Raw genomic sequence first — 12520 nt, forward strand, 5'->3', positions numbered from 1 at the left:
GTCTAAATGTCCATCAATAATTGCTAGAAAACATGAAAGAAAATTTTCGAAAATCAAACCACACATGATCATAAGTGGGAGAGGAGGTGTTCAGCTGCAAGAAGGTGTGAATGTCCACCCATAATACCTGAAAAATGGGTAAAAAAAAGGTGCGAATGCCCATCCATACATCATCAAAAGCAGGAGTGCATGTGTTCGGCTACAAGAAGGTGTGAACGTCCAACCAAAGTTTGTAAAAAGCAGTTAAGAAAAGGTTCGAATATCCAACCATACATAATCAAAAGCGGAAGCAGAGCTGTTCGACTGCAAGTAGGTGTGAATGTCAGATCATAATTTGCAAAAAGCTGATGAGAAAGGGTGAGAATGCCCGACTATACACCATCAAATGCGGTAGCGGAGTTGTTCGGCTGTGAGTAGGTGTGAATCTCCAACCATAATTGCTGAAAAATGTGTTAGAAAAGGTAAAAATGCCGGTCCATACATAATCAAAATCGGGAGAGGTGGTGTTCAGCTGCAAGAAGGTCTAAATGTCCATCAATAATTGCTAGAAAACATGAAAGAAAATTTTCGAAAATCAAACCACACATGATCATAAGTGGGAGAGGAGGTGTTCAGCTGCAAGAAGGTGTGAATGTCCACCCATAATACCTGAAAAATGGGTAAAAAAAAGGTGCGAATGCCCAACCATACATCATCAAAAGCAGGAGTGCATGTGTTCGGCTACAAGAAGGTGTGAACGTCCAACCAAAGTTTGTAAAAAGCAGTTAAGAAAAGGTTCGAATATCCAACCATACATAATCAAAAGCGGGAGCAGAGCTGTTCGACTGCAAGTAGGTGTGAATGTCAGATCATAATTTGCAAAAAGCTGATGAGAAAGGGTGAGAATGCCCGACTATACACCATCAAATGCGGTAGCGGAGTTGTTCGGCTGTGAGTAGGTGTGAATCTCCAACCATAATTGCTGAAAAATGTGTTAGAAAAGGTAAAAATGCCGGTCCATACATAATCAAAATCGGGAGAGGTGGTGTTCAGCTGCAAGAAGGTCTAAATGTCCATCAATAATTGCTAGAAAACATGAAAGAAAATTTTCGAAAATCAAACCACACATGATCATAAGTGGGAGAGGAGGTGTTCAGCTGCAAGAAGGTGTGAATGTCCACCCATAATACCTGAAAAATGGGTAAAAAAAAGGTGCGAATGCCCAACCATACATCATCAAAAGCAGGAGTGCATGTGTTCGGCTACAAGAAGGTGTGAACGTCCAACCAAAGTTTGTAAAAAGCAGTTAAGAAAAGGTTCGAATATCCAACCATACATAATCAAAAGCGGGAGCAGAGCTGTTCGACTGCAAGTAGGTGTGAATGTCAGATCATAATTTGCCAAAAGCTGATGAGAAAGGGTGAGAATGCCCGACTATACACCATCAAATGCGGTAGCGGAGTTGTTCGGCTGTGAGTAGGTGTGAATCTCCAACCATAATTGCTGAAAAATGTGTTAGAAAAGGTAAAAATGCCGGTCCATACATAATCAAAATCGGGAGAGGTGGTGTTCAGCTGCAAGAAGGTCTAAATGTCCATCAATAATTGCTAGAAAACATGAAAGAAAATTTTCGAAAATCAAACCACACATGATCATAAGTGGGAGAGGAGGTGTTCAGCTGCAAGAAGGTGTGAATGTCCACCCATAATACCTGAAAAATGGGTAAAAAAAAGGTGCGAATGCCCATCCATACATCATCAAAAGCAGGAGTGCATGTGTTCGGCTACAAGAAGGTGTGAACGTCCAACCAAAGTTTGTAAAAAGCAGTTAAGAAAAGGTTCGAATATCCAACCATACATAATCAAAAGCGGGAGCAGAGCTGTTCGACTGCAAGTAGGTGTGAATGTCAGATCATAATTTGCAAAAAGCTGATGAGAAAGGGTGAGAATGCCCGACTATACACCATCAAATGCGGGAGCGGAGTTGTTCGGCTGTGAGTAGGTGTGAATGTCCAGCCATAATTACTCACAAACGGGTAAGAATAGGTAGTATTGCCAGACCATATATGATCAAAACAGGGAGCGGAGGTGGTTCAGCTGCAAGAAGGTTTGAATGTCCGACTAAAGTTCAAATATATTAACAAAAGCGGGAGGAGAGGTCTTCGGATGAGAGTGGTTGAAAATTTTCAACCATAATGTATAAAATGCGGTGAAAAAAAGGTGTGATAGAACACTAAAAGGTGGAGCGGAAGTGTTCGGCTGCAAGAAGGTGTGAATGTCCGACTATATTTGGTGAAAAGCAGGTGAAGCAAGGTCTGAATGCCCAACCTTACATCATCAAAAGCGAGATCAGAGGTGTTTGGCTGCAAGAAGGCCATAGTTTGCCAAAAGCGGGTAAGGTGCGAATGTCCGACTAAATATCAACAAAATTTGGGGCGGAAGTGTTCGGATGCAAGTGGGTGTGAATGTCCGACTATATTTGGTGAAAAGCAGGTGAAGCAAGGTCTGAATGCCCAACCTTACATCATCAAAAGCGAGATCAGAGGTGTTTGGCTGCAAGAAGGCCATAGTTTGCCAAAAGCGGGTAAGGTGCGAATGACCGACTAAATATCAACAAAAGTGGGGGCGGAGGTCTTCGGATGCAAGTGGGTGTGAATATCCCACCATACAAGTATGGTGGAGAGGAAGCTGTGAATGGCCGACCATAGTAAAAGGCGGGTGAGAGAAGGTGCGAATGTCCGACTAAAGTTCAAATATATTAACAAAAGCGGGAGGAGAGGTCTTCGGATGAGAGTGGTTGAAAATTTTCAACCATAATGTATAAAATGCGGTGAAAAAAAGGTGTGATAGAACACTAAAAGGTGGAGCAGAAGTGTTCGGCTGCAAGAAGGTGTGAATGTCCGACTATATTTGGTGAAAAGCAGGTGAAGCAAGGTCTGAATGCCCAACCTTACATCATCAAAAGCGAGATCAGAGGTGTTTGGCTGCAAGAAGGCCATAGTTTGCCAAAAGCGGGTAAGGTGCGAATGTCCGACTAAATATCAACAAAATTTGGGGCGGAAGTGTTCGGATGCAAGTGGGTGTGAATGTCCGACTATATTTGGTGAAAAGCAGGTGAAGCAAGGTCTGAATGCCCAACCTTACATCATCAAAAGCGAGATCAGAGGTGTTTGGCTGCAAGAAGGCCATAGTTTGCCAAAAGCGGGTAAGGTGCGAATGACCGACTAAATATCAACAAAAGTGGGGGCGGAGGTCTTCGGATGCAAGTGGGTGTGAATATCCCACCATACAAGTATGGTGGAGAGGAAGCTGTGAATGGCCGACCATAGTAAAAGGCGGGTGAGAGAAGGTGCGAATGTCCGACTAAAGTTCAAATATATTAACAAAAGCGGGAGGAGAGGTCTTCGGATGAGAGTGGTTGAAAATTTTCAACTATAATGTATAAAATGCGGTGAAAAAAAGGTGTGATAGAACACTAAAAGGTGGAGCGGAAGTGTTCGGCTGCAAGAAGGTGTGAATGTCCGACTATATTTGGTGAAAAGCAGGTGAAGCAAGGTCTGAATGCCCAACCTTACATCATCAAAAGCGAGATCAGAGGTGTTTGGCTGCAAGAAGGCCATAGTTTGCCAAAAGCGGGTAAGGTGCGAATGTCCGACTAAATATCAACAAAATTTGGGGCGGAAGTGTTCGGATGCAAGAGGGTGTGAATGTCCGACTATATTTGGTGAAAAGCAGGTGAAGCAAGGTCTGAATGCCCAACCTTACATCATCAAAAGCGAGATCAGAGGTGTTTGGCTGCAAGAAGGCCATAGTTTGCCAAAAGCGGGTAAGGTGCGAATGACCGACTAAATATCAACAAAAGTGGGGGCGGAGGTCTTCGGATGCAAGTGGGTGTGAATATCCCACCATACAAGTATGGTGGAGAGGAAGCTGTGAATGGCCGACCATAGTAAAAGGCGGGTGAGTGAAGGTGCGAATGTCAAACCATACATAATCAAAACAGGGAGCGGAGGTGTTCTGCTGTAAGAAGGTGTGAATGTCCAACCATAGTTGGTAAAAAGCGGGTAAGAAAAGGTTATAATACCCGACTGTACACAATCAATAGCGGGAGCGGAGTTTTTCGGCTACTAAAAGGTGTGAAAGTCCGACCATGGTTTGTAAAAAGCGGGTAAGAAAAGGTGCGAATGCCCGACAATGTATGATCAAAAGAGGGAGTGGAGGTTTTCGGCTGCAAGAAGGTCTGAATGTCCAACCATAATTTGTAAAAACCGGGGAAGAAAAGGCTCGAAAGCCCGACTATACACCATCAAAAGTGGGAGCGGAGTTGTTCAGCTGCAAGACGGTCTGAATGTCCATCAATAATTGCTAGAAAACATGAAAGAAAATTTTCGAATATCAAACTGCACATGATCATAAGCGGGAGAGGAGGTGTTCAGCTGCAAGAAGGTGTGAATGTCTACCCATAATTACTGAAAAATGGGTAAGAAAAGGTGCGAATACCTAACCATACATCATCAAAAGAGGGAGCGGAGGTGTTCCGCTGTAAGACGGTGTGAATGTCCGACCATAGATGGTAAAAAGCGGGTAAGAAAAGGTTAAATTACCCGACTGTACACGATCAAAAGAGGGAGCGGAGTTATTCAGCTAAGAGTAGGTGTCAAAGTCCGACCTTGGTTTGTAAAAAGCGGGTAAGAAAAGGTTCGTATGCCCGAATATACACCATCAAAAGCGGAAGCGGAGGTGTTCGGCTGCAAGATATTGTGAACGTCCGACCAAAGTTTGTAAAAAGCAGTTAAGAAAAGGTTCGAATATCTAACCAAACATAATCAAAAGCGGGAGCAGAGCTGTTCGACTGGAAGTAGGTGTGAATGTCAGATCATAATTTGCAAAAAGCTGATGAGAAAGGGTGAGAATGCCCGACTATACACCATCAAATGCGGTAGCGGAGTTGTTCGGCTGTGAGTAGGTGTGAATCTCCAACCATAATTGCTGAAAAATGTGTTAGAAAAGGTAAAAATGCCGGTCCATACATAATCAAAATCGGGAGAGGTGGTGTTCAGCTGCAAGAAGGTCTAAATGTCCATCAATAATTGCTAGAAAACATGAAAGAAAATTTTCGAAAATCAAACCACACATGATCATAAGTGGGAGAGGAGGTGTTCAGCTGCAAGAAGGTGTGAATGTCCACCCATAATACCTGAAAAATGGGTAAAAAAAAGGTGCGAATGCCCAACCATACATCATCAAAAGCAGGAGTGCATGTGTTCGGCTACAAGAAGGTGTGAACGTCCAACCAAAGTTTATAAAAAGCAGTTAAGAAAAGGTTCGAATATCCAACCATACATAATCAAAAGCGGGAGCAGAGCTGTTCGAATGCAAGTAGGTGTGAATGTCAGATCATAATTGGCAAAAAGCTGATGAGAAAGGGTGAGAATGCCCGACTATACACCATCAAATGCGGTAGCGGAGTTGTTCGGCTGTGAGTAGGTGTGAATCTCCAACCATAATTGCTGAAAAATGTGTTAGAAAAGGTAAAAATGCCGGTCCATACATAATCAAAATCGGGAGAGGTGGTGTTCAGCTGCAAGAAGGTCTAAATGTCCATCAATAATTGCTAGAAAACATGAAAGAAAATTTTCGAAAATCAAACCACACATGATCATAAGTGGGAGAGGAGGTGTTCAGCTGCAAGAAGGTGTGAATGTCCACCCATAATACCTGAAAAATGGGTAAAAAAAAAGGTGCGAATGCCCAACCATACATCATCAAAAGCAGGAGTGCATGTGTTCGGCTGCAAGAAGGTGTGAACGTCCAACCAAAGTTTGTAAAAAGCAGTTAAGAAAAGGTTCGAATATCCAACCATACATAATCAAAAGCGGGAGCAGAGCTGTTCGACTGCAAGTAGGTGTGAATGTCAGATCATAATTTGCAAAAAGCTGATGAGAAAGGGTGAGAATGCCCGACTATACACCATCAAATGCGGGAGCGGAGTTGTTCGGCTGTGAGTAGGTGTGAATCTCCGACCATAATTGCTGAAAAATGTGTTAGAAAAGGTAAGAATGCCGGTCCATACATCATCAAAAGCGAGAGAGGTTGTGTTCGGCTGCAAGTAGGTGTGAATGTCCAGCCATAATTACTCACAAACGGGTAAGAAAAGGTAGTATTGCCAGACCATATATGATCAAAACAGGGAGCGGAGGTGGTTCAGCTGCAAGAAGGTTTGAATGTCCGACTAAAGTTCAAATATATTAAAGAAAGTGGGAGGAGAGGTCTTCGGATGAGAGTGGTTGAAAATTTCCGACCATAATGTATAAAATGCGGTGAAAAAAAGGTGTGAATACCCCATAGAACACTAAAAGGTGGAGCGGAAGTGTTCGGCTGCAAGAAGGTGTGAATGTCCGACTATATTTGGTGAAAAGCAGGTGAAGCAAGGTCTGAATGCCCAACCTTACATCATCAAAAGCGAGATCAGAGGTGTTTGGCTGCAAGAAGGCCATAGTTTGCCAAAAGCGGGTAAGGTGCGAATGTCCGACTAAATATCAACAAAATTTGGGGCAGAGGTCTTCGGATGCAAGTGGATGTGAATATCCGACTATATTTGGTGAAAAGCAGGTGAAGCAAGGTCTGAATGCCCAACCTTACATCATCAAAAGCGAGATCAGAGGTGTTTGGCTGCAAGAAGGCCATAGTTTGCCTAGTTTGCATAGGAAGCTGTGAATAGCCGACCATAGTTTGGAAAAAGCGGGTAAGAAAAGGTTTGAATACCCGACTATACACCATCAAAAGAGGGAGCGGAGGTGTTCCGCTGTACGAAGGTGTGAATGTCCGACCATAGTTGGTAAAAAGCGGGTAAGAAAAGGTTAAAATACCCGACTGTACACAATCAATAGCGGGAGCGGATGTGTTCGGCTACAAGAAGGTGTGAAAGTCCGACCATGGTTTGTAAAAAGCGGGTAAGAAAAGGTGCGAATGTCCGACAATGTATGATCAAAAGAGAGAGCGGAGGTTTTCGGATACAAGAAGGTTTGAATGTCCCACCATAGTTTGTAAAAAGCGGGTAAGAAAAGGTTCGAATGCCCGACTATACACCATCAAAAATGGGAGCAGAGGTGTTCCGCTGTAAGACGGTGTGAAAGTCCGACCATAGTTGGTAAAAAGCGGGTAAGAAAAGGATAAAATACCCGACTGTACACAATCAATAGCGGGAGCGGAGTTGTTCGGCTACAAGAAGGTGTGAAAGTCCGACCATGGTTTGTAAAAACCGGGAAGAAAAGGCTCGAAAGCCCGACTATACACCATCAAAAAGAAGGTTTGAATTTCCATCAATAACTGCTTTAAAACAAGAAAGTAAATTTTCGAATATCAAACCGTACATGATCATAAGCGGGAGAGGAGGTGTTCCGCTGTAAGACGGTGTGAATGTCCGACCATAGTTGGTAAAAAGCGGGTAAGAAAAGGTTAAAATACCCGACTGTACACAATCAATAGCGGGAGCGGAGTTGTTCGGCTACTAAAAGGTGTGAAAGTCCGACCCTGGTTTGTAAAAAGTGGGTAAGAAAAGGTTCAAATGCCCGAACATACACCATCAAAAGAGGGAGCGGATGTGTTCCGCTGTAAGACGGTGTGAATGTCCGATCATAGTTGGTAAAAAGCGGGTAAGAAAAGGTTAAATTACCCGACTGTACACAATCAAAAGAGGGAGCGGAGTTGTTCAGCTAAGAGAAGGTGTGAAAGTCCGACCATGGTTTGTAAAAAGCGGGTAAGAAAAGGTTCGTATGCCCGAATATACACTATCAAAACCGGAAGCGTAGGTGTTCGGCTGCAAGAAGGTGTGAACGTCCGACCAAAGTTTGTAAAAAAGCAGTTAAGAAAAGGTTCGAATATCTAACCAAACATAATCAAAAGCGGGAGCAGAGCTGTTCGACTGCAAGTAGGTGTGAATGTCAGAGAATAATTTGCAAAAAGCTGATGAGAAAGGGTGAGAATGCCCGACTATACATCATCAAATGCGGGAGCGGAGGTGTTCGGCTGTGAGTAGATGTGAATCTCCAACCATAATTGCTGAAAAATGTGTTAGAAAAGGTAAGAATGCCGGTCCATACATCATCAAAAGCGGGAGAGGTGGTGTTCGGCTGCAAGTAGGTGTGAATGTCCAGCCATAATTACTCACAAATGGGTAAGAAAAGGTAGTATTGCCAGACCATACATGATCAAAACAGGGAGCGGAGGTGGTTAAGCTGCAAGAAGGTGTTAATGTCCGACTAAAGTTTGTAAAAAGCGGGTAAGAAAAGGTGCGAATGCCCGACAATGTATGATCAAAAGAGGGAGCGGAGGTTTTCGGCTGAAAGAAGGTCTGATTGTCCAACCATAATTTGTAAAAACCGGGGAAGAAAAGGCTCGAAAGCCCGACTATACACCATCAAAAGCTGGAGCGGAGGTGTTCAGCTGTAAGACGGTGTGAATGTCCGACCATAGTTGGTAAAAAGCGGGTAAGAAAAGGTTAAAATACCCGACTGTACACAATCAATAGCGGGAGCGGAGTTGTTTGGCTACAAGAAGGTGTGAAAGTCCTACCATGGTTTGTAAAAACCGGGAAGAAAAGGCTTGAAAGCCCGACTATACACCATCAAAAAGGAGGTTTGAATGTCCATCAATAATTGCTTTAAAACAAGAAAGTAAATTTTCGAATATCAAACCGTACATGATCATAAGCGGGAGAGGAGGTGTTCCGCTGTAAGACGGTGTGAATGTCCGACCATAGTTGGTAAAAAGCGGGTAAGAAAAGGTTAAAATACCCGACTGTACACAATCAATAGCGGGAGCGGAGTTGTTCGGCTACTAAAAGGTGTGAAAGTCCGACCCTGGTTTGTAAAAAGCGGGTAAGAAAAGGTTCAAATGCCCGAACATACACCATCAAAAGAGGGAGCGGAGGTGTTCCGCTGTAAGACGGTGTGAATGTCCGATCATAGTTGGTAAAAAGCGGGTAAGAAAAGGTTAAAATACCCGAATGTACACAATCAAAAGAGGGAGCGGAGTTGTTCAGCTAAGAGAAGGTGTGAAAGTCCGACCAAAGTTTGTAAAAAAGCAGTTAAGAAAAGGTTCGAATATCTAACCAAACATAATCAAAAGCGGGAGCAGAGCTGTTCGACTGCAAGTAGGTGTGAATGTCAGAGAATAATTTGCAAAAAGCTGATGAGAAAGGGTGAGAAATCCCGACTATACATCATCAAAAGCGGGAGAGGTGGTGTTCGGCTGCAAGTAGGTGTGAATGTCCATTAATAATTGCTTTAAAACATGAAAGAAAATTTTCGAATATCAACCCTTACATGATCATTAGCGGGAGAGGAGGTGTTCAGCTGCAAGAAGATGTGAATATCCACCCATAATTACTGAAAAATGGGTAGGAAAAGATGCGAATGTCCAACCATAAATCATCAAAAGCAGGAGTGGAGTTGTTCAGCTACAAGAAGGTATGAAAGTCCAACCATGGTTTGTAAAAAGCGGGTAAGAGAAGGTTCGAATACCCGAATATATACCATCAAAAGCGGAAGCGGGGGTGTTCGGCTGCAAGAAGGTTTGAACGTCCGACCAAAGTTTGTAAAAAGCAGTTAAGAAAAGGTTTGAATATCCAACCGAACATAATCAAAAGCGGGAGCAGAGCTGTTCGACTGCAAGTAGGTGTGAATGTCAGATCATAATTGCTGAAAAATGTGATAGAAAAGACTAGAATGCCGGACAATACATCATCAAAAGCGGGAGAGGTGGTTTTTCGGCTGCAAGTAGGTGTGAATGTCCAGCCATAATTACTCACAAACGGGGGAAGAAAAGGTAGTATTTCCAGACCACACATGATCAAAACAGGGAATGGAGGTGGTTCAGCTGCAAGGTGTGAATGTCTGACTAAAGTTTGTAAAAACCGTGTAAGACAAGGGGCGAATGCCCGACAATGTATGATCAAAAGAGGGAGCGGAGGTTTTCGGCTGCAAGGTCTGAATGTCCAACAAATAATTTGTAAAAATCGGGGAAGAAAAGGCTCGAAAGCCCGACTATACACCATCAAAAGCGGGAGCAGAGGTGTTCAGGTGCAAGAAGGTCTGAATGTCCGACCAATAATTACTGAAAAATGGGTAAGAAAAGGTGTGAATGCCAAATCATACATCATCAAAAGCAGGAGCGGATGTGTTCGGCTACAAGAAGGTTTGAATGTCCAACCATAGTAAGTAATAGGTGGGTAAGAAAAGGCTCGAATGCCCGACTATACACCATCAAAAGCGGAAGCGGAGGTGTTCGGCTGCAAGACGGTGTGAACGTCCGACCAAAGTTTGTAAAAAGCATTAAGAAAATGTTCGAATATCCAACCAAACATAATCAAAAGCGGGAGCAGAGCTGTTCGACTGCAAGTAGGTGTGAATATCAGATCATAATTTGCAAAAAGCTGATGAGAAAGGGTGAGAATGCCCGACTATACACTATCAAATGTGGGAGCGGAGGTGTTCGTCTGTGAGTAGGTGTGAATGTCCGACCATAATTGCCTAAAAAATGTGTTAGAAAAGGTAAGAATGCCGGACCATATATCATCAAAAGCGGGAGAGGTTGTGTTCGGCTGCAAGAAGGTGTGAATGTCCAGCCATAATTACTCACAAACGAGTAAGAAAAGGTACTATTGCCAGACCATATATGATCAAAAGAGGAGCGGAGGTTTTCGGCTGCAAGAAGGTCTGAATGTCCACCCATAATTACTGAAAAATGGGTAAGAAAAGGTGCGAAAGCCCAACCGCACATGATCATAAGTGGATGAGAAGGTGTTCGACTGCAAGTAGGTGTGAATGTAAGATCATAATTTGTAAAAAGTGGGTAAGAAAAGGTAAGAATGCCCAACCATAAATTATCAAAAGCGGCAGCAGAGTTTCGGCTGGTATTTATCAATGTCTAGATAGATTTCAACAAAAAACAACGTTGTACTTTGCAGTAAAAGAAAGTGCAAATCAAAAGTTTTAGGAATCCGAGAATAAGCTTATTTTCATGAGTTCTGCACGATTTCGGATTTTATGTATAAAATGAATTCATTCACTCAAACCAAGTTAAAACTGCTTTTTCCTTCATATTTATCAATGTCTAGATCGACTTCAACAAAGAACAACATTGTATTTTGCAGTAGAAGAAAGAGCAAAACTGAAGGATCAGGAATCCGAGAATAAGCTTATTTTCATACGTTCTGCATGATTTGGGATTTTATGTATAAAATGAATTCCTTCACTCAACCTAAGTTAACACTGCTTTTTCCATCATATGTACCCATTTCTACATATATTTCAAGCATAAACTTCCTCATACTACCCTGAATGAGAAAGAACCACACTTGTGATTAAGCCATACGCCCCTTTTGAGGAGTTCTGCATGATTTGGGATTTTATCTATAAAATCAATTCCTTCACTCAAACTATGTTAAAAAGGCTTTTACCTTCATATTTATCAATGTCTCGATAGATTTAAACAAAAAAAACAACGTTGTACTTTGCAGTAAAAGAAAGAGCCAATCAGAAGTTTTAGGAATCCGAGAATAAGCTTATTTTCATGAGTTCTGCACGATTTCGGATTTTATGTATAAAATGAATTCATTCACTCAAACCAAGTTAAAACTGCTTTTTCATTCATATTTATCAATGTCTAGATCGACTTCAACAAAGAACAACATTGTATTTTGCAGTAGAAGAAAGAGCAAAACTGAAGGATCAGGAATCCGAGAATAAGCTTATTTTCTTATGGGCAAGTGGGAACTGCTTTGTCCTTCATATTTATCAATGTGTAGATGGATTTCAACTTCTTCTACTGCAAAGTCCAATGTTTTTCTTTGTTGAAGTCGATCTAGACATTGATGAATATGGAAGGACAAAGCAGTTTTAACTTGGTTTGAGCAAAGCAATTCATTTTATAGCAAAATCCGAAATCGTGCAGAACTCATGAAAGCAGGCTTATACTCGGATTCCTGAAACTATAGATTTGCAATTTCTTTTACTGCAAAGTACAACGTTGTTTTTTGTTTAAATATTTCTAGACATGGTAAATATGAAGGACAAATCAGTTTTAACATAGTTTGAGTGAAGTAATGCATTTTATAAGCAAAATCCCAAATCATGCAGAACTCACGAAATGCTTTTTCTCGCTTTTCACTGCTTTTTACAAACTTTGGTCGGACGTTCACACCTTCTTGCATCCGAACACCTCCGCTTCCGCTTTTGATGATCTATATTCGGGCATTCGAACCTTTTTTTACCCGCTTTTTACAAACCATTGTCGGACTTTCACACCTTCTTGCAGCCGAACACCACCTCTCCCGCTTTTGATGATGTATGGTCCAGTATTCTCAACTTTTCTAACACATTTTTCAGCAATTATGGTCGGACATTCACACCTACTCACAGCTGGACACCTCCGCTCCCGCTTTTGATCATAAAATGTCGGGACATCGCTCCTTGTCTTACCAGCTTTTTACAAACTTTAGTCGAACATTCACACCTTCTTGCAGCTGAACACCTCCGCTC

This window comes from Leuresthes tenuis, unplaced genomic scaffold, assembly GCF_036924035.1.
Source record: "Leuresthes tenuis unplaced genomic scaffold, fLeuTen1.0.hap1 SCAF_92, whole genome shotgun sequence".
Classification (NCBI taxonomy): domain Eukaryota; kingdom Metazoa; phylum Chordata; class Actinopteri; order Atheriniformes; family Atherinopsidae; genus Leuresthes; species Leuresthes tenuis.